Source organism: Orycteropus afer, unplaced genomic scaffold (assembly GCF_000298275.1).
Source record: "Orycteropus afer afer isolate SDZICR_OR568_19922 unplaced genomic scaffold, OryAfe1.0 scaffold00011, whole genome shotgun sequence".
NCBI classification, from domain to species: Eukaryota; Metazoa; Chordata; class Mammalia; order Tubulidentata; family Orycteropodidae; genus Orycteropus; species Orycteropus afer.
The window spans coordinates 13,461,097-13,483,979 of NW_006921598.1; the positions used below are offsets into that span (position 1 = coordinate 13,461,097).

At 38.5% G+C, this 22,883-nt stretch overlaps 2 non-coding genes across 2 annotated transcripts; both read left to right on the plus strand.

The window, feature by feature from the left end:
* Positions 1–1,007: 1,007 nt before the first annotated feature.
* LOC122151045 lies at positions 1,008–1,077 on the plus strand. Its single transcript, XR_006163947.1, has one exon. It is a non-coding gene; the product is annotated as a small nucleolar RNA SNORD50 (small nucleolar RNA).
* A 240-nt stretch (positions 1,078–1,317) lies between these two features.
* LOC122151043 lies at positions 1,318–1,389 on the plus strand. Its single transcript, XR_006163946.1, has one exon. It is a non-coding gene; the product is annotated as a small nucleolar RNA SNORD50 (small nucleolar RNA).
* The last annotated feature ends 21,494 nt before the right edge of the window (positions 1,390–22,883 follow it).

Genomic DNA, 22,883 nt, shown 5'->3' on the forward strand with positions numbered 1-22,883 from the left:
TCCTAAAATAGAATCGTACTGGTGCAGGCTTAGGCATGAGGAGGCCCCTAATCTGCAGAACGCGGCCTGGGAACTGGATACAAACTTCCGGCAGGGCTGATCCTGAGCGGCGAAGAAATCCGTTGCACATTTCCAGACTGTCAAGTAGATTTCGACGAACTGCGTCGTAAGAGTTTTCTCGATTGCCCTTTGGGAAGCAGATCAACAGGTCTTTCCCGAACCTTCTCTGGATAGGTTCGAACCGCCAGTCTTTTCTCTAGTAGTCTTGCGCTTAACTGGTTTTAATATGTGGCGAATGGCATTTCTCCCTTAAGTCAAATGGTTACTTCATAATAAAAGTCGACCCTACGTAAGACGACTTGTATTGTGCCTCCAGTGGCCTTGTTTGTAATTGGGATTAGTAAAGGACATTTTTATACTGAAAATACGGTGATGTGACGTTCTGTGGATGTGCTTAATCTTAGATATCATTCACCCGGAGGAATAATGGCAGTGTCTCTCGAAGGTATGTCGAAGCAGTTGTGTGGAAATGACAAGGTAAGCTTTCAAAAGGCGGTTAGTGGTCTTTTAGGAAAATTGAGGAAACCTGTTGATTTACAGAAATTGGAAGTGATTTCTCTTGACATTTGCTCCCATTTATAGATGCAAAGGAAAATTTCAAAACATCCAGAAGAGTATATGCTGGAAAATTCCTTATTGAAAACGTGACAGTTTTAGCAAGTAAGTGTTCAATTAGTAATTTATGATTGGATATATATGCTTAATCCATGTGTAGATTAAATTAAATTTTTGTCATTTGAACAGTATCTGGGGGTTGATGAAGGCTAATGAACCTATAAAAGTGTCTAGCAGCTTCATTCTTAAGTAAGTGTGTGCTTTACAAATTTTTCCGTAATCTTCCATCGTGACACGTGCCTTTTTTTTTTTTTTTTTAGTTAAACATTGCTTTGGTTTATGCACATGTCACTGGGGTATAGCTCAATTTAATAAGTAAGCATAATTGACCTAATCAATGATGAACCCTATCCCGAAGCTGATGACCTGAAGAAAAGTATATACGGATTCGGCTTCTGAGATAAGGCCAATGTGCAGAAATTTTTGTTTGCCTTGTACAGTTAAAAGGATCTTGTGAGCCATTTGGTAGGGGAAAAACTACTTACTAGCTCACAAGAATTTTTGCTCTCTGCCAACAGTGAGGGGTCGCTGTCTACGCATTTAATGGAGGCTAGTTACTGTGACATTCCTTCCTAAGAAGTAACTTTCTGTGAGTATGTAGGATTTTTGGTTAGGAATTTGTTAATATTGTTTCCTGGGTCTTATCTATGATGATCCTATCCCGAACCTGAATTTCTGTTGAAAAAAACTTAACACGGATCTGGCTTCTGAGATGGACCATTATAAGAACTCTATTTTATTTTAAATTAGTTACTTCGATGTTGTTAACTGGTAAATTATCAAATTTTTTTTTCTTCTCTAGGGCTAGGTCCAAGAGGTATACTTGTTGGGTGTGAAATGCTGGTGATGAAAAACCCAGGAAAAAGAACCTTTGTCTTTTATCAAGAGAAACAACTATTTTAGAGTAGCATCAAATTTTGAGGCTGTGGATCATGAACCAGCACTGAATCTGATTAAAAATTTTGCTTTCAGTTGATCCAACCTTTTAATTGTGAACTTTCATCTGTGACTGCCTATTTGAATTTAAAATGCATAATTGTGATTAAACCCAAATAGACGTGTGTAGATTGAAAGTATGGAACTAGTTGGATTTGTAACAAAATGTTTACACATTTCTGTGAGTATAGTTATAAAATTTGAGGTTCTTAAATGGATATGCTAAAAACATTTCATTGTTGGGACCCCATGTTTTCAGGGAAAACTGCCTTTACCTTTTGTCAAAGCTGGCAAATAGCACTTTTAAACAGGGTGAAGTTGTGAAATAGGCAGTGTGTGTTAGAGCCCTCTGGCCTCTTTTCTAACAGTTGCTGTTACACCCTCCTCCTTGTAGGTGTTATAATATCCAACTTTTATTTCCTGGTTTTATACCAATAAGTAAGTACCTGTGTTGGATAGTGAAAACCCACCAGATACTCAGAGAGATGGCAGCCTGCTTCTGTAAAAATTAGCATTAGAATCCCCTATGAAACAATCTACTTCCGTAGTGATACCACTTAAGAAACCTAAGGGTCGCTATGAGTCAGGTCCGGTACATAACATGAGGCAGTTATATACACACTTTTGTTTTATAGAGTCATGAGTTAGCATTGACCCAATGGGGGTATGCCAGTTCCCCAGTTAATATTCAAGTCTTTGAGTTTCAGCCTATTTGGGTATCATCTTTATTCCCTCTAGGCTCCTAGCCAAAATATTAAAAACTACCTGGCTGAATATTGCTGTTGCCTGGCAGTAACTCACCTTGCTCTACCCAGGTGAAGCATCTTATTTGGGTATGTGTAGAGGTAATACAAAACATTTGCCATGAAATTTTGGAAAGATTTTGGCCTTCCTGGGGCAGGGTTAAGAGGGTACATTTCCAATGTAAGGATTAGAATCCTTGGTTTTTCCAGGAATCTAGCCTCTGCTAAACAATAGTCTCGTGGATTACTAGTTGGGAGGTCCCAGCAAGCCATGTGCCTGAGTTGCAGAATTATAATGGGAAGGACTTAAATCTTTCTGAATACCAAACAAAATAAAGTACAATCTATTAGATACTATGAAGTTCCAACTCCTAATGACCAACAGAAGGAAACAGCCCCATTCTGTGTCATCAAAATCATTGCTGTGTTTGAACTTAATAGTTGAAGCCACAGTGCCAATCCATAATGTTGGTCTTCCTCTTTTGCGAACCCTCAACCAAGCATGATGTTCTCCAGAGACTGATGCCTTCTGATATGTCCAAACTATGTGAGACAGTTTCACCATCCTTGCTTCTAAGAAACATTCTGGCTGTTCTTAACAAACCAGATTTGTTTGTTCCTCTGGCAGTCCGTGGTATATATGATCTTAACTAACAGCCCTTTATTCAAAGGCATCAGTTCTTCAACTTTATTTATTCATTGCCTGGCTTTTGCAAACAAATGAGCAGTTGAAAATACCATGGCTTGTGAATGCACCTTAGTCTTAAAAATGACTTCTTTGCTCTTTAACACTAAAGTCTTTTGTAGCACATTTGCTCAATGCAATACATTGATATGTTGACTGCTGCTTCAATAGACAATCTTAGTGGAGAACTTTAATTTCTCCTGTTTTCTTACTTGATTCTAGTTCTCTTCAAAAGAATATTAATGATGGAAAAGGCATTTTAGAATGCACAATGTCACTGGAGTATACATTTATAAACTTTTTGTGTACACTCAAACAACATACCCTTGTTTCCTAACTTTATTTGAATATCATTGATAGACATTTTTAAACATGCTATTTGATGAGTTTTGTTATGGATTAGATATCCCTCAAAAATGTGTTGTATGTCAGGAATTTTGTTTTCTTTGTTATGTTAATGAGGTCCTGCCCAAGTAGGACCATTCTAAATACAATCACTTCTGAGTATGTGATAAGAAGATCAGAATACATAGAAGATAGAAGACTGAGACAGACAAATCTACAAGAAATGCTAGCAATAATAGCTGAGACAAGGACTTCTAACTTCCTCAATTATGAGAAAATAAATTTGTTTTTGAAACCAGCCACTTGTATTTGTGTTCTGGCAGCACTAGGTCACTAAGACAATTTGATACAGGATGCTCCTCAAATACCTAAAACATGGAAGTGGTTTTGCAATTGGGTAATGGGTACAAGCTGGAGGAATTTTGATCCTCTTGATAAGAGCCCAGATTAGCTTGAAGAGATTGTTGGTAGAATTGTGGACCCTAAGGGTGATCCTGATGAGGGCTCAGAGGAAGCACATGGAAAGACAGGTGACAAGTGAGGATCTGTAACCCAAGAAATGTCAAGTATCACCAGCAGACACCAGAAACAGTGGCAGAAGGAATCAACAGTAAAAACAGATTGGCACTTTTAGCCTCCGGACAGAAAAACCAAACCCACTGCCAAGTAGATTGCCCCGTCTTTCCACAGTGGCTGGTGGGTTTGAACCACTAGTCTTCTAGTTAGCAGTCAAATGTCAGGCTTACCCTTGGGAACTCTAGGTTCTTGAATGGCACCAACTTGTGGTATTTGTTACAGCAGCACTAGGTAACATCACTCCCAAAAGTACTCTCTTGTTTGATAGGTATTAAAAGTTCTCTCTTAACCTGTTTTGAACATGTCAAATTTGAGAAGACATGTCCAAAATCAGATTTTGAGCAGGCAGATGGATACAGAAGTCTAGGGAAGTCTGAGCTGGAAATTTAAAAATTGGGAGTCCTCAGCATATGGCTGGTATTTTTGAAGCCATGAGATTACCAAAAGAGTGAGAATGTAGACAGAGAAGAGAACGTTTGAGAGTTCAACCCCAAGACATTCCAGGATTAATTCAAATGCTGCAAATTAATTTCATGCCAAGGAACAAAAATTGGGAAGTAGAAATCTGTTGTCAGGTTCAAGGGCCATATTTAGTGTACAAAACCGTGGAGATCTGGAAGAAATTTGCAGAGAGAAGTAAGGATGAGAACCAAGCAAGAGAATAAGTCATTGCTTGGGATGGAGGTGGAGGGCTAAAGATAAGCATGGATTTAATGCAGAATATTGGTCAGCCTAAAAATTGAAGGAATTAATGTCTGATGATGACTTTGCAAGGTATCAAAGTGATTCACTGCTAACTGGGTGATTTGAACTTACCAGCCACTGCATTGGAGAAAGATGTGACAGTGTGCCTCCATAGAGATTACATCCAAAAAATCCAAACTCAGTGCTGTCGAGTCAAATCTAGCTCCTAGTGAACCCTCCTTGTACCCCTCCAGACTTGAAGGGTAGCTAGGCTTCCCAGGCGGTATCTCTATGGAAGTAAGTTGCCCAGTCTTTCTTCCAAGGAGTAGCTGATGGGTTTGGACCGCCAGCCTTCTCGTTAGCAGTCAAGTGCCTTAGGCACTAAACCACAAGATTACGTACAACCTTGGAAATCCTATGGGGCAATGGTATTCTGTCCTATACAGTCGTGAGTTGGAATTGATGGCAGCAAGTTTATTGGGTTATTTTTTGTTTAATCATGGAAGCATATTGCCAGGTCTTTTTTCCCTGTGGGATGGCTGGTGGGTTTGAACCTTCAACCCTTCAGTTAGCAGCCAAGCTCTTAACCATTGTGTCACCAGCGTTCCTTAAAAGTTTGCCTAGCAGTGCTAAAGTACCAACTGAGTTTGAAAACCATGAATTTTAATAATCAGCATAATTTAATTCTTCAGTGTTCTGTGGTACTTACCTGCCAAGGAGTAGAAAGCAGATTACTGGATTAATCCAAACTTGGGGATAAAATGGTTTAGAGGAGCAGAACAATGATGAGCCAAGAGAATTGATGATGTAGGTAAAAGTGTTATGAAAATTATTGACCTTGAAAACCAGGATGATTAGGGGGAAAAGTTAGATGTTACGGAAAACTGACCCCCAAGGTAATGACAAAGACCAAGATGTGCCATGGAAAGGGGCCGAAGAAAACAAGGTTAAATAAAATCTTCATAAGGTCCCTGGGTTGTGCAAATGGTTTGCTCTCAGCTGCTAACCAGAAAGGTTGGCAGTTTGAATCCCCCCCAGTGGAGCCACAAGAGAGTCCTAGCAATCTATTTCCCTAGGAATACAGCGATTGAAAACCCTGCTGAGCAGTTCTATGTGGGGGTCACCATGAGTCAAAATCAACTTGATGGCAACTGAGTAGTTATAGTACAGAATGATTTACAGCATGTTATATCCTGATTATTGTTTTATCTCTATTTGGCTATAGAGTATAAATTCTTTAGATATTTGAAAGTATATCAAATGAGGATAATAGTGCTCATATGCTCATTTTACAGATGAGAAAACTAAAACAAAAAAGTAACCTGATAGAGGTCACATGGGAAGTGGTAGAATTGAAATTTAAAACACTGGCAGTCTAAGTGAAGAGGTCATGTTCTTACTCACCCCGCTGTTATCTTCCCCAGAGAAATAGTTCACTGATAGGTTTTTTTTTTTTTTTTTTTTTTTTGTGGTTTGGGCATAAGTTTACAGAGCAAATTCACTTTCCATACAGCACTTCATGTACATTTTGTCTCATGGCATTGACTGCAATTCCCCACAGTGTAACAGCTCTCTTCCCACTTCCTCCCCATAGTTACCTCTTCCTTGTGCCCTTCTCTCCCATGCACTCCCACCCCCTGAGCTGTCTCCCTGTGCAAACACTGCCCTTCTGTTCTCCCATGATTGATATTGATCGCAGCAAGGAGTGTGTCTACCTGATGTAAATGTTCACCCCATTCACCTGGCTATTGTTTGGTTGGAAGCCACAGGAGTGAGTTCAATTCCAGACTTGAAGGGTAGCTAGCGACCATAATTTCAGGGGGTTCACCAAGCTCTATCAGACCAGCAAACTTTGTCTTTTTTTGTGATTTTGAGTTTCGTTCCACATTATTCTCCCACTCTATCCAGGATCTCCTGTACCAACTCCCTTCCAAGTGGTTGACAGTGGTAGCTGGGCACCATCTAGTTCTTCATGGTTGTAGAGGCTGAAGATCACCAGTCCCTTGGACTAATTGTTTCCATATGTCTTTGCTTTTCTTCATGCTAGTTTGCTCTGGACAAGGACCTATCATTGCATCTAGATGGCCACTTGCGAGCTTTTAAGATCCCAGTCACTACTCAACAAAGTAGGATGTAGAACAATGTTTTTGTGTAGTATGTCATGCCAATTGAGCTTTATGTTCCCTGCGACCATGGTCCTGAGCCCATAGGCCCAACCACTCGCTCCCTCCAGGTAGTTGGCTGGGGCCAAGAAGTCATCACAACCTTGCCCCTTGTCAGCTCTACTATACACCTGGAGATTCTTACAGACCATACAAATAAGCATGTAGAAACATTGTCTGCTAACCCTATATGTATATGTGGTCATGGGCACACTACCCCCTGCCTAGATGTACCTGATCATTCAGCCTATCCACCCATCTATCCACCTGCAGATCAATGCTTGCCATCAGTGACAGCACAGTAATGTACATGCAAAAGAGTTCATTTGTTGTCTGTACCTCCCATGTACCTCTCTATGTCTTCCTCTTCCTCAGTGCCACCATATTGATCACTCACGTTTGGTACATTGCCCTTCCCTTCACAGTAATGGGTTTTCTAGAAGGCAAAAAATGAGATCAATGAAATAAATGAAAGGAAGCAAGCTGTAACTCAACCTAACAATGAACTTCTCAGTAACAAAATCCCCCACTGATGTGGGTTGGGTGAAGGAAATGTGCCCTATTCAACTTCAAAGACCCAAGTCTAAATTTCTTGACTAAGGTAACCCAGCTAGTTAATGACCAAAATGACACCCAACATCCACTACCTCTAGTTCAGCACTCAATCTCCTAATAGTGTGATACCCCAATGATTCTCCAGTGAAAATTTAAATTTCCTCAATTTATCCATCTGTGGGAATTGAAAACATAAAAAATTGTATGGGTTACTGCCCATCTGTTGACACAGGACCTCCAAAACAAAGCCAAACCCACTGCCATCAAGTGGATTCTGACTCATAGTGACCCTATAGGACAGAGTAGAACTGCTCCATGGGATTTCTAAGCCTGTAAATCTTTATAAAAGCAAACTACTTCATTTTCCTCAATGGAAGCAGTGGGTAGGTTCAAACCACCAATCTTTTGGTTAGCAGCCAATGCTTAACCACTGTACCATCAGAACTCTTTTTTTCCCACAAGGGTAGAGGTTAGGATTATGTGATACTTAAGGTTGTGTCAGCTGACCTTGGTGTTGAGTGGTGTGGCAGTGGAATGTAGTTATTCCCTATGATAAGATTATAATCATCTCCATGGTGGAATCTGCTGTGAAATGTTAATCAGTGGAAGAATTACCTTTGGGGTATAGCCTGCTTCCAGTATATATGGAGAAGCTTTGGGAAAGATCTCTAGCTTTTTGGCACATTTGGATCCTGCATTTGGCCAAGTCTTCATCTCCATTTCCTGGACTTGAACCAGTGGCCTGCCATGTTGCCTACTGATTTTGGGATTGTACCATTTTACCTGCCAACCTTGCATTTGTCAGCCTCAGCAACCAGCAGCTACATGAGTTAAAAGATGCCTCCAGCTCCAGTGGGCCTGGAACAAGAGGCAGAAGCTGAAGCCCTAAGTTGAGGGGCCTTCACCCAGCCCCTAAAACTGGCACTCTGGATTCAGACTTCTAGGCTCTAAGTTGGGAGCTCTGGTAGCATAGTGGCTAAGACACTTGCCTGCTAACCAGACGGCTGGCGGTTCAAACCCACCAGCCACTCCTCGGAAGGAAGGTTGGGCAATCCTACTTCCGTAGTGATGCTGCCTCAGAAACCCAAGGAGGGGTCGCTATGAGTCGGGGCCGACTCGACAGCACATAACAACAACAACAACATGCTCTAAATTGTAAGAGAATATATTCCTGTTTATTAAAGCCATCCACTTGTAGTATTTCTGTTGTAACAGCAGTAGAGAACCAAGACAGATTACAACACATATTCAGTGGTGGCCCAAAATCCCTATGTAGCATACTGATTTTTTATTGATGATATAGCCTCCAGTTATTAAAAAATACAGATTTTAGCAACAATAAAGATATAGACCAAATAACATTAATCGACAATTTTCTTGCAAAAGTTCATTTAGGCCTGCTGTTAATAGTTGATCAATTTAGTTGTATCATTGAGAACATGAGTGTTAAATACATTGAACTCCTCTGCTCTGTTCTACTCTGTTCTGCACTGTTCTGGGGCAATACTATAGAGTATACTCCAATTCTGACTCTGATTTTCATCTCAGCTTATAGCACACTCCTTTTTTGAAAATGAGTATGAGCTCTGCTCAGACTTTGACCACAAACCAGAAATGGCAGGATAGTTTTGAAATTCATGGGCTTGTCCCCATACATCTGGATTTCCTGCTGAATGCTGTTCACTTTTTCAGACTGAGCTGTACTGATAGGTTAAGTATGTAATGATTCAGAAATATCCTAAGGTGTTGTAATCTGATAGTGTCAGACCTCCTTGTCTAACTTCAGGGGGAGGAGAGAGAATCAAGTTCAGCCCAAAGCTGATTCCTTTGAATTGGAGGTCAGACATACCTCCACTCTCCAACTTTTTCACTTAATTCTGACATCAGCCATCCTTATGGCACTCTCTACTTCTCTGTTGGGTTCAATAATGCATTGAAATAGCCACAAATGCACAGACCATACTCACAATTATGCGTTTATTAGGAAAGTAACAGGTTGTAATTCAGGATCAGGATCAACCTAGAGGTAATAGGATACAACTCAGGATACAGTTCTTCAGTCAAAACATCTTCCAACCAAGTCAGGTCTCAGATTCTCAGTAGTATCTGCAGGCAGGCCTCACTCTCAGCCTCTGCCATGGGCTCACTTGGTCAAGTGTTAATCTCTTTTGGCTCTGTCTGCCATCAAGTGTCTAGAGGTACCCCACTTTGCCAGCAAGCATCTTGCCCAAAGGCACTCAATTCTCTTGCGCTGTGGGTCAGCAAGTCCACTGTAGCCACCTCATTTGACCAGTTCTAGTCTCAAGTCTCCAGTCTTGCTGCTCACACCTTCTTGCACTCTCTTGAGTTATCTCCAGTGTTATAGCTACAACTTTGAACTGTGTATTTTTATCAGTCCAATTATTATCCCCATCCACTAAAACTTTAAAAATGTGGTTCTGTTCCAGCTTCACTTCATCAACCATGACTGAATTGCTTCAAACCAGTTTGAACCTGTTTGTCGGCATAGTGGCTAAGGGATTTGACTACTAACCAGAAGTTTGGCAGTTCAAACCCACCAGTCACTCAACAGAAAGAAGACTGGGCAATCTACTCCTGTAAAGATTTACTGTCTCGGAAACCCAAAGGGGGTTGCGAGAGTCAGAATCGACTCAATGGCAGTGTTTTTTTTTTGGTTTTTCTCAAATTTATATTCTTCAAATAGATAACCTGGAACAATTTCATCTGAAGAAATGTGGCTACCAAATTTGTTCTTATATTTCTTATGATATTATTATATTATAAAATTGATTATTATATGAGCTTGAATTTTAAAGTTCATCCCAAGATTTTGTAGTTTTGAAAGTAGCAATATTAAACTATTTCTTTCTATACGTTCATTAGTAATTAAATCAAAAGTGACAGTAATGTTCAATTTTAATCACTGTCTCAAACATTTCAATACAAAAGAAAACATGATATAAAATATATTAGGTTTTTTTAATTCTATTTTTTAAAATATACTAGAATTCACTATAGCACTGGGTCACTTTATAATTATATTGTAATATTTAAATATTGATAAATACTAAACTGAATATTTGAAATGCTTTTTTAGTAGGAAATTCTCAATGCTATAAAGTACACTGAAAACAAACAGTGTTGACATAGGCAACATTTCACTACTAACACTTAATAATCACATACAGTGGATAAATATTTAGGAAATACTAGAAATAACAAAGTGTGCTATCATACCTAACACATCAAGGTATAAAGGGAAAATGCAATACAATATTTAATACTTTAATATTCATTCCAGTTCTAAGCTGAAGAATTGCTATAACATTACACAGAATAAACATTTTATTACAAATATAGATTTAATTCAAACACAATTATACAGTTTATTAAGAAAACATTATTGCAATAAGCCATAATTACACCTAATTAAAATAATGTCCTCTAATGTTTTTCCTTTTAAGCTATCCCTGTGTCTCACAAGATGAATTTGAAACCTGAGAAAGCACTGACTTGAATAGCTGGTGCCCAAAACTACCATAGCAATTTTGTATAACTGGGGATATGGTGAACAATTTTCTCCCCAAAATTCAATAATGCTTTTTTCTTCTCTCAACTCTGTACACCATCAAAGCTTGTTAATATAGCATCAATATTAATAGTACAGTCATTGATCTTAATTTAACTTTTTTACTTTCATTTTGAGAAGTAATTCCATTTCATCAACATCATCATTTGAAACAAGAGTTTTTCCTGAATTGCTTTCCATTGGAATACTTTCAATATTGCTTCTTTTCAGATTTTCTGTCATTTTCCAAATGGTTATTACATGCAATATGGCCTTCACCTTTAGTTCAGAACTGAATTTGATAATGGATGGATATTTATCCATTTTATGGGATTATTAAATGTTAGTAGTGAAATGTTGCCTATGTCAACATTGTTTGTTTTCAGTATACTTTATAGTATTGAGAATTTCCTACTAAAAAAGTATTTCAAATCTTCAGTTTAATATTTATCAGTATTTAAATATTACAATATAATTACAAAGTAATCCAGTGCTATAGTGAATTCTAGTATATTTTAAAAAATAGAGTTAAAAACTATTATGGGAGCTCTGGTAGCATAGTGCCTAAGGCACTTGACTGCTAACCAGAAGGCTGGCGGTTCAAACCCACCAGCCACTCCTTGGAAGATGGGGCAATCTACTTCCGTAGTGATACTGCCTTGGAAACCCAAGGAGGGGTTGCTATCAGTTGGGTCGACTCAACGGCACATAACAACAACAACAACATGAAACTTAATAAAAATTTGATAATGGGGATCTAGATAAATTGTTTCTAATATACTATCTTTTTTTTTAACTTACTATGATCTGGGTAAAAATTTACAGAGCAAATTCATTTCCCGTTCAACAGTTCATACACATTTTGTTTTTGTGACATTAATTACAATCCCATAATGTAACAGCTTTCTTCCTATTCCTCCCTTTAGTTTCCTTTTCCCTGTGTCCTTTTCTATCCATTCCTGCCTTCTAAGCTTTCTTCTACTCAAATGCTGCCCTTCTGACCGCCTACGGTTGATTGTTCTAAGGAGTGCACCTTCCTGGAGTAGGCCCATCTGTTGTTTGGCTGAAGGTTAAACTACAAGAGTAAATTTAATTCCAGACCCAAAGGGTGACTAGGGACCATCATCTCGGGGGTTTCACCAGTCTCTATCAGACCAATAAACCTGGTCTTTTTTATGATTGTGAGTTTTGTTCCATACTTTTTTCTACTCTATCCAATATTTCCAATTTTGATCCCTTTCTGAGTGATTAGCAAAAGTAGTTATGCACCATCTAGTTTTTCTGGTTCCAGGGTCTGGGCTGTATAAGCTGAAGTTCCCATTGTCCATTAGTATCTTGGACTAATTTTTTCCATGCATCTTTGATTATCTTCACTCTTCTTTGCTACAGACAAGGAGAGACCAATTGTTGCATCTTAGATAGCTGCTCACAAGCTTTTAAGACACCAGTTGCTACTCACCAAAGAAGGCTGTACAACAATGTTTTTGTGTACTATGTTATGCTGATTGAACTTGATGCCCCTTGTGACCATGGTCCTGAGGCCACAGGTCCAGCATCTTACTCCCTCATGGTGTTTGGCTGCGGCTAAGAAGTTATAACTTTGCCCCCTGTTCACTCTAACATATGTGGACATTTTTATAGCACATACAAATAAATATATAAAAATATTGGCTAAACCAACATAGAGTCATGGGTATATTCCCATTCGCCTACATATACCTGATCATCTAGACAACTTATGTATCCACCTATAAATTAATGTTATTACTAATAATGCAGTATTATTTATGTAGTAATATTTAACCTTCTTGTTTGTACCTCTTGTGCACCCCTCCATGTCTTCCTTTTCCTTAGCGATACTGTGCTGGTCAGCTGCTTTTGATATATTGCCTTTCCTTTCACTGAAATCAATACATGTCTCTTACATACCTAGCAATATTCCCTCCTTTCCCTTCCCATTCCTGGTAAGCAACAAAGAAAGTTCCCTTCTGTCTGTAAACCTTTCCTTGACTTTTTATAATGGTGAACTGTTCTGGTTACCTAGTGCCACTCTGACAAGAATATACCACAAATGGGATGGCCTTAACAAACAGGAGTTTATTTTCTTATAGTTTGGGAGGCTAGAAGTCCAAGTTCAAAGTGCCAGGCTCTAATGGCTGTGTGAAAGCCCCTCAACCTTGGGTTTCAGCTCTGCCGCTTGCTCCCAGCCAACTGAAGCTAGAGGCATCTCCTCACTCAAGCAGCTACTGGCAGCTGAGGCTAACAAGCCCATAGTTGACAAATAAAATGGCACAGTCCTGATGTTACCAAACCACACGGCAGGCCATTAATTCAGGTCGATTGAAGGTCCAAAGGTCAGCAGAGCGTGGTAGGCTGCTGAACAACGACCCGACTACATGCAGGGTTCAAGCGTGCCATAAGCTAGAGACCATTCCCAAAGCTGTTTCTTATATAAGGGAAGCAGACCACTTCCCAAAGCAGCTACTCAGCTGCTCCAGTAGATTCCACCATGGAGTTAATTATCAATCTCACCATGGGGAATAACTGCATTCAGCTGCCCAGCCACTCAACCAGGCCCAGACATCTCTCTAACGGCTAATGATTACGAGCATTTCTTCATGTGTTTGTTGACCAACCAAATATCTTCTTTTGGTGAAGTGCCTGTTCATGTCCTTTGCTCATTTTTTAATTGGATTGTTTGTCTTTCTGATGTGGAAGTGTTGAAGTTTTCTGTAAATTATAGAAATAATTCCCTTGTCAGATATGTTTTGCCAAATATTTTTCCCAATCTGTACATTCTCTTTTAACTCTTTTGGAGAAATCTTTGATGTGCATAAGAATTTAATTTGTAGAAGGTCCCAGTCATCTAGTTAATTTTCTGCTATTTGTGCATTTTTGGTTATGATTGATAGTCCATTTATGCTATAAATTAGGGCTCCTAAATTTGCCACTATTTTTCCTTTGACAAACTTTATAGTTTTGGGTTTTACATTTAGGTCTTTGATTCATCTTAAGTTAGTTTTTGTGTATGGTGTGAGATACAGATCTTGTTTCACTTTTCTGCAAATGGACATCCAGTTTTGCCAATGTCATTTGTTAAAGAGACTTTCTCTTCCTCATTTAATGGATTGTGACTTTTGTCCAAGATCAGCTATCCATAGGTGGATGAATCTATTTCTGGATTCTCAGTTCTGTTCTACTGGTCTATGTGTCTATCATTGTGCAGATACCAGGCTGTTTTGACTACTGTGGCTGTATTGTAGTTTTGAGATTGGGGAGTGTGAGGCTGCCTACTTTGTCCCTCTTTGGTAGTGCTTTGCTTATCTGAGTTCTCTTTCCTTTCCATATCCTTAAAGAATGCTGATGGAATCTGGATCGAGATTGCATTGAATCTATAGGTTGCTTTGGGTAGTATTGACATTTTCACAGTGTTCAATCTTCCTACCCATGAACATGGTATGTTCTTCCATTTATGTAGGTCTTTTATAGTTTCTTGTAGTAGTGTTTTATAGTTTTCTTTGTATAGGTCTTTTTTATCCCTGGCAAAGTTTATTTCTAAGTATTTTATCTTTTTGGTAGCTATTGTAAGTGGCATTGCTCTCCTGATTTCCTTTTCAGAAATCTCTTTATTGATGTAGAAGAATCCTACTAATTTTTATATGTTTGTCTTGTATCCTGCCACTTTGCTGAATATTTCAATTATTTCCAGTAGTTTTCTTGCTAAATCTTTTGGATATTCTATGTATAGGATCATGTCATCTGCAGATAGTTTTACTTCTTCTTTGCCAATTTGGATGCCATTTATTTTTCTTTCTACCTTATTGATCTAGCTTGGAATTCCAATACAATGTTGAATAGAAGTGGTGATAGAGGCTATCTTTCTCTGGTTCCTCTTTGCAAGGTGGATGCTTTCATTCTCTGTTGAGAATAATATTAGCTGTTGGTTTTGCATATTATGGCCTTCGTTATGTTGAGAAATTTCCCTTCTATCCTTATTTGGCTGAGAGGTTTTTTTTTTTTTTAAATCAGGAATGGATGTTGGATTTTATCAAATGCCTTTTTTGCATCAATTGATACGATCATGTGGTTCTTCTCCTTTGTTTGACTTACATGATGCAGTATGTTGTTTTTCTAATGTTGAACCATCTTTGCATACCTAGTATGAATCCCATTTGTTCATGGTGTATTTCTTTATAAATAGTATTGGATTCTATTGGCTACGATTTTGTTGAAGTTTTTTGTCTCTATATTCATAAGGGATATTGGTCTGTAATTTTCCTTTGTAGTGGTGTCTTTGCCTGGTTTGGTATCAGGGTTTTGCTTGCTTCATAAAATAAATTTGGGATTATTCCATTCTTTTCTATGTTCTGGAATAGTTTGAGTAGGATTCATGTCAGCTTTTCTCTGAAGATGTGGTAGAATTCTCCAATGAAGTCAGCTGAGCCAGAACTTACTTTGTTGGTACTTTTTTCTGTGTCCTGTTCAAATTCTTATTTTGCTATGGGTCTGTTCAACTTTTCTACATTAGTCTTTGTTAGTTTAGGTAAGTAGTGTGTTTCTGGACATCTGCCAGTTTCTTCTAGGTTTTCAAATTTGTTGGAATGCAAATCTGTGTGTTGTTGTTGTGTTGTTGCTATGTGCCATCCAGTCAGACCTGACTCATAGCAACCCCTCCTTGGGTTTCCAAGGTGGTATTACTATGGAAGTAGATTGTCCAACCTTCCTTTCAAGGACTGGCTAGTAGGTGTGAACCACCAGCCTTCTGGTTAGCAGTCAAATGCCTTAGGCACTACGCTACCAGAGCTCCCGCAGATCTGCACAGTATCCTGATATTATCCTTTTTATTTCAGTAAGTTCTGTTGTGATGTCACTCATTTTATTTCTTATTTGTGTTATTTGTATTTTCTCCTTCTTTCCCCCTGTTAAATTTGCCAGTGGTTTGTTAATTTTATTAATCTTTTCAAATAACCAACTTCTGTTATGTTGTTATGTGCCGTCGAGTCAGCCCTGACTCATAGTGACCCCTCCTTGGGTTTCCGAGGCAGTATCGCTACGGAAGTAGGATTGCCCAACCTTCCTTCCGAGGAGTGGCTGGTGGGTTTGAACCGCCAGCCTTCTGGTTAGCAGTCAAGTGCCTTAGCCACTATGCTACCAGAGCTCCCAACCAACTTCTAGTCTTGTTTATTCTTTCTATTGTTTTTCTGTTTCATTTATTACTGTTCAAATTTTTCCTTCCTTGCCTCTCTCTCTCTCTCTCTCTCTCTCTCTCTCTCTCTCTTAATTGTGATTTGGGTGAACCTTCCTTGTTTCTTACGGTGTTTTTTTCTTAAAGTCTGATCAGAAATTAATATTGCTACTTCTACTCTTTTTTTGAATGTCATTTGCTTCATATATTTTTTCCAACCTAAGTTTTCAGTCTTCTTTTTTTTTTTTGTCAGTGTGCAAAGGTGTGTCCCTTGTAGATAGAATATTGATAGTCATGTTTTCTTAACCATTCTGCAACTCTCCGTCTATTGATTTCTGTCTTCAATCTATTTATGTTCATAGTAATTATAGACAAGTGTGAATTTATTGCTGTCATTTTTTTGTAATGTTGGTGATTTCTTTGTTGCATGTAATTTTCTGCACTGAGCTTATTTTGTTTATGAATTTTTAAATAATTTCCTTCATTGCTATTGTTTTACTATTTGTTAAATACTGGGTCTTCCCTCTTTTTTATTTTGATGAGTAAATTTGTTACTTTTCTTTACAGTTACACTATGATATATTATTTTCTTCCCAAGTTTAAAACAGTCCATTCTACCTTGAAATTGTCTTGACTTCCTATCCATCTGGAAATTGTGTAACTACACTATTGATTCCCTCTTTTTGCTTTGTAGTTGTCCTCATAGCAATTGATGTCTTTGGTTCCCTATGTATAGTATTGTAAGTGTACTTTACTTTGGTTTCTGAATTATATTGTCATGTGTGTTAATCACAGGTTGTTGTCTGCTGTTGTTGGTTCTCTGTCCAAAGGACTCCCTTTAGCATCTCCTGTAAAGTTGATCTGGTTATACAAATTCCCTTAATGTCCATTTATCTGGAAACGTCCTAATGTCATCATCATATTTGACGGACAATTTTGTTGGTTACGTAATTCTTGGTTGGCAATTTTTTTCTTTCAGAGTTTTCATATGTCATCCCATTGCCTTATCACCTATGTGGTTTCTACTGAGAAATCAGAGCTCAGTCTTATTAGTTGCATTCCATAGGTAACTTTTCATTTTTCACATGCTCTGTTCAGAATATTTTCTTTGTCTTTGGTTTAGGAAAGTTTGATTTTGATATGTTTTGGTGATTTTCTTTTGGGGTCTACCCTGTTTGGAGTTCATGGAATTTCCTGAGTGCATAACTTCTCATCTATCATCATATTAAGGAAGTTCTCTTCCACCAAATCTTTGACAATTTTCTCTCTGGTTTTATTTGTCTCTTCTTGTTCTGAAATTCTAATCATATGTAAGTTATTCCTCTTGATAGTGTCCCACATAAATCTTAGGCTTTCTTCCTTTTTTTTTTTTTTTTCTTTTTTTTCTGATTGTTCCCTTAACTAAGTAGTATTGAAGACAAATCTCTTCAATCTAATTCTTTCTTCCTTTGATTCAATTCTACTCCTTTGCCCTTTCAGTATGTTACCTATTTCTCAAATCTTAGTATTAATTTTCTGAATTTCTATTTGTTGTTTTTGTATGGTTTCTAAGTTTTCATTTATTTAGTCAGTTTGTTCTTGTATTGTATTCTTAAATTCTTTTAAAGTTTTGTCAGTGTTTTCCTTTATCTGTCTCTCAATCTCGTAAAGGTACCTAAATATAATTCTTTAAAATTCCTTATCAGGTAATTCCACCGCTACTTCTTCCTTGGGGAGATTTTCTAGCTCAGTATTCTGGTCCTTTGTATTATTTTACCTTGCTTTTTTGTGTGAACTGTGATTGTCAGATGTCCCCAAGACTTTGTAATGTTGTATTTATATTTAACTGGCAATTGTATGTTGTTGTGATTCACCCAGGTTATTATTATTATTTATTTTGTTTTAATATAGTCAAGTGAGCAGGGCTGGTGTGCTACTCTGTTCACTAGTTTGGCAGCTCTTAGGCATTCATCACCTGTCTCCTTGTGGATGTGATAGAAGATGGGAATGTGTGCATAGATCTCTGTTAGCTGTTTGTGTGGAGTGGTTGAGGGTCGGTGGGGCTGTTATTGGCCACTGTTTTGTTTTTCAGTTGGCACAGAAGCATGTGGTGGCTCTTGCACATAGGTGGATCTATAGGAGGTGTGGATGTTGTTGGGTCATGTGGGCCCATTTGCTGTCTCCTGCCAGGAGGGACAATAAACAATAACAATACACACAAAAAAAAATAAAAACAAGAGAATAAAAAAAAATTACAGCGTAACAAACAAACAATCATAATAAGAAAAAAATAAATGAAAAGAAAAAGAAAAATAGCCGAATAAAAGACAAATGAAGGACAAAAGGAAAAAAGAAAATCTCAGAAGGGGAGTAAAAGAAAAGAAAGCAATAGTCAGTATTTAATCCACTTCTTTACCCTTCTCTTCAAAGCTCAGGGTTCCAGGATTATCTTCTGTATCTGTTTCTATTGGTTTCTCTTTGTTGTAGAGGGTCTGTGTAGCTTGTCCATTTATTCCATCATCTTGACAGAAGTCCCCTACACTATCTTTTTCAATAATTTTTTCCCTGACATTAAATTTCACAATCAATGTGTTTCCAAATGTATAAATAAGAGTTCTTAATTTTAGCTTAGTTTCCACTCACATACCAAAAACATTACTCACGGTTAATTGTTCACTTTGGAATCTTACCATAACTTTCTTTAAAGGTTTTAAAGTTCCAAAATTAATTTGACATATGCCCATTTGTCTTTGAAAAAGCAATATTTCATATTATTCACAGCTTATGCATCACAGAGATTTTTGCATCCTAGGAAGCTTTCTAACATGGTGTCTAGACTCTCTCATCTTGTTGGACAATCCAGCACACGTTTCTTTAAATTATTTTCCACAAAATTGGTAGACAATATTGGAATACAAAATATTTGAATAAGTTCATGAAATTTGTGTAAACATTCTCCCAGTTCAGCATTCTTTATTAAACTAATTGAAGTGTGTGTTCACACATATCAGTCAAACTTTTCTTATAAACCCTGTCACTTTCACCACATGCTGAGATGGTTAATGTCTGCAACTCAGAGTGCTCTATGTCAGAGTACTCAAAATTGTCGTTTTGTCCTGACATTTATTTGCCATTCTACTTCACTATAATCTCTGAGCAAATAAACAAATTTTATCATATTAGAGCTATTAGCCATGGCGTTCTGGTTACCTAGTGCTACTCTGACAAGAAATATACCACAAAGGGGATGGCATTAACAAACAGGAGTTTATTCTTACAATTTGGAGGCTTTAAGTCCAAGTTCAAAGTGCCAGGCTCTAGGGGCTTTTCTTCACTAAGAAAGCTGCTGGCTGCTGAGGCTGAGAAGCCCCAAGGTTGACAAGTAGAAAGGCACAGTCCCGATGTTACCAAACCACATGGCAGGCTATTAACTTAAGTCCATTATAAGTCCCAAGGTCGGCAGAGCATGGTAGGCTGCTGAGCAATGACATGGCTACATGCAGGTCCAAGCGCACTGCCGTACGCTAGAGACCATTCCCAAAGCTTCTCCTTATTTACGGGAAGCAGACCACATACCAAAGCAGCTACTCAGCTGCTTGTGGTAGATCCCACCATGGAGTTGATTCTTAGTCTTATCATGGGGAATAGCTACCACTAGCTGCCCAGCCACTCAACCAGGCCCAGCCAAGTTGACACACAAACAGAACCATCACACATGGGTTACAGAATGTTGTTAAGTGCCGTCGAGTCGTTTCCAACTCATAGCGACCCCATGCACAGCAGAACAAAACACTGCCCGATTCTGCACCAGCCCCACAATCCCTGCTATACTTGAGCCCATCATCACAGCCACCATATCAATCCATCTCGTTGAAGGCCTCCCCCTCTTTCGTCGACCCTCCACCCTACCAAGCATGACATCCCTCTCCAGGGAATGGTCCCTTCTTAAACATGACCAAAATAGGTGAGACGAAGTCTGGCCATTCTTGCTTCCAAGGAGCATTCTGGCTGCACTTCCTCCAGGACAGATCTGTTAGTTCTTTTAGCAGTCCACGGTACTTTCAGCATTCTTCGCCAGTACCACAACTCAAAAGCATCAACTCTTCTTCAGTCTTCCTTATTCATTGTCCAGCTCTCACATGCATACGAGGCGACTGGAAATATCATGGCTTGTGTCAGGGGCACCTTAGTCCTCAAGGAGATATCCTTGCTCCTCAGCACCTGAAACAGTTCCTTCGCAGTTGACTTTCCCAATGCTACACGTCGTCTAATGTCCTGACTGCTGCTTCCATTGGCATCGATTGTAGAACCAAGCAACGTGAATTCTTTGACAACCTCAATCTTCTCTCCATTTATTGTGATGCTGCTCATTGGTCCAGTTGTGAGGATTTTTGTTTTCTTTATGTTGAGATGTAATCCATACTGCAGACTGTATTCTTCAACCTTCATCAGTAGGTGCCTTAAGTCATCCTCACTTTCAGCAAGCAGAGTTGTATCGTCTGCATATCTCAGGTTGTTAATGATTCTTCCTCCAATCCTGATACCACGTTTTTCTTCATATAGTCCAGCTTCTCGGATTATTTGCTCAGCATATAGATTGTATAAGTGTGGAGAAAGGATACAACCCTGACGCACTCCCTTCTTGATTTTAAAGCATGTAGTGTCCAAGGGTTACAGAATATATCTGTTGTAAATCAATGTTGTGTTTTACTAAAATTTGATATACAATGTTTTTTATTTGCAGATATGTGTGCCTTTCTTTTAATTCTTTAATTTCCAGTGTTAACAGCTGTATCTTACTGTCTTGGGTGAACCTAGGGTTAATTCCTAAAGTTGACTGATTCGATCTGCTAGCAACATCTACTTTCAAAGAGAGTATTTGTTTTTCTAGATTGCTACTAATTTCGGAGCTAAATTTTAAGGACAAATGAAGTATCATTTCCCTAATATTCTCTGGGTTGATTGAAAATTTTTGACCAATTGAGGCAATCAATAATTGAATTTAAAATTTTATAGAACCCTGAATGTTCAATTAACTCAAATGACAGCTGTTAACTAATTCAGCATATGCATCAGTAATTGTTTATTTAATTTCACCTTAAAGAATTCTGGAATGACAAACTCATCTAATGTTTTTTGTTGCTTATTGGGAATGCTTCTGACACTTTCTTCAATCTTTGTCTTTTTGCTTACACTGCATTGTATTCATCCACATAGTGGCAATTCAGGTGCCTCTCTAAATTCACTGCATGTCCCCCAACTGTATCTGTATTGCAAACTTTACATATGGTTTCATTTTCAATCTTTTTTTACTTGAAAAATTCCCAACATGGATTTTCTCTAGTTTGTCCCATACTAGAATACAAGGAATAAGAAATAATATTAACATTAGGGCATATTTTATAGTCACTATATGTTCTGGTTACTTAGTGCCACTCTGACAGGAATATATCACAAATGGGATGGCCTTAACAGACAGGAGTTTATTCTCTTACAGTTTGGAGGCTTTAGGTCCAAATTCAAAGTGCCAGGCTCTAGGGGCTGGGTGAAAACCGTCAATCTTGTGGTCCAGCTCTGCCTCCTGCTCCTGGCCCACTGGAGCTAGAGGCTTTTCTTCACTAAGAAAGCTGCTGGCTGCTGAGGCTGAGAAGCCCCAAGGTTGACAAGTAAAAAGGCACAGTGTCAATGTTACCAAACCATATGGCAGGCCATTAACTTAAGTGCATTGTAAGTCCCAAGGTCGTCAAAGCATAACAGGCTGTTGAGCAGCGACATGGCTACATGTAGAGTCCAAGCGTGCCATAGGCTAGAGACCATTCCCAAAGCTGCTGCTTATATATGGGAAGCAGACCACATACTCAGCTGCTCACAGATTCCACCATGGAATTGATTACCAGTCTCATCATGAGGAATACTATATCCAACTGCCCAGCCGTTCAACCAGGCCTAGCCAAGTTGACACGCAAAACATAACCACCATACTATATCAATCATTTCAGGAGGTAGCATTTGATCAAGAACCAATGGTATTGAAGGGAGAAGTCCAAGCTATGTAGAAGGAATTGATGGAAACAAGACTCTAGGAATTGAAGGAATACCCATTGAGATGTTTCATTAAACAGATGCCGCTCTGAAGGTGTTTACTTAAATATGCCAAGAAATTTGGAAGACAGCTATGTGGCAAATTAACTGGAAGAAATCCATATTAGTACCCATTCCAAAGAAAAGTGATCCAGCAGAATGTGGAAATCACTGAACAAAATCAATATCACATGCAAGTAAAATTTTTCTGAAGATAATTCAAAAATGGTTGCAGCAGTATGTTGACAGGGAACTGCAAGGTGGACTCAGGAAAGGGTGTGGAATGAGGGATCTAATTGATTATGTTAGATGGATCTTAGCAGAAAGCAAAAGAATACCAGACAGATTTTACTTGTGTTTTATTGACTATGCAAAGTCATTCAATGGTGTGGCTCATAATTTGTGGATAACATTGCAAAGACTGGGAATTCCAAAACACTTAATTGTACTCATGAAGAACCTATGCATAGACCAAGAGGCAGTCATTCTAACAGAACAAGGGGATACTGTATGATTTAAAACCAGGAAGGGCATGTGTCAGGGTTATACCCTTTCACTATACTTATTCAATCTGTGTTGTTGTTGTTGTTGTTAAGTGCCGTCGAGTCATTTCTGACTCATAGCAACCCCATGCACAGCAGAACAAAACACTGCCCGATCCTGCGCCAGCCCCACAATCCCTGCTATACTTGAGCCCATCATCGCAGCC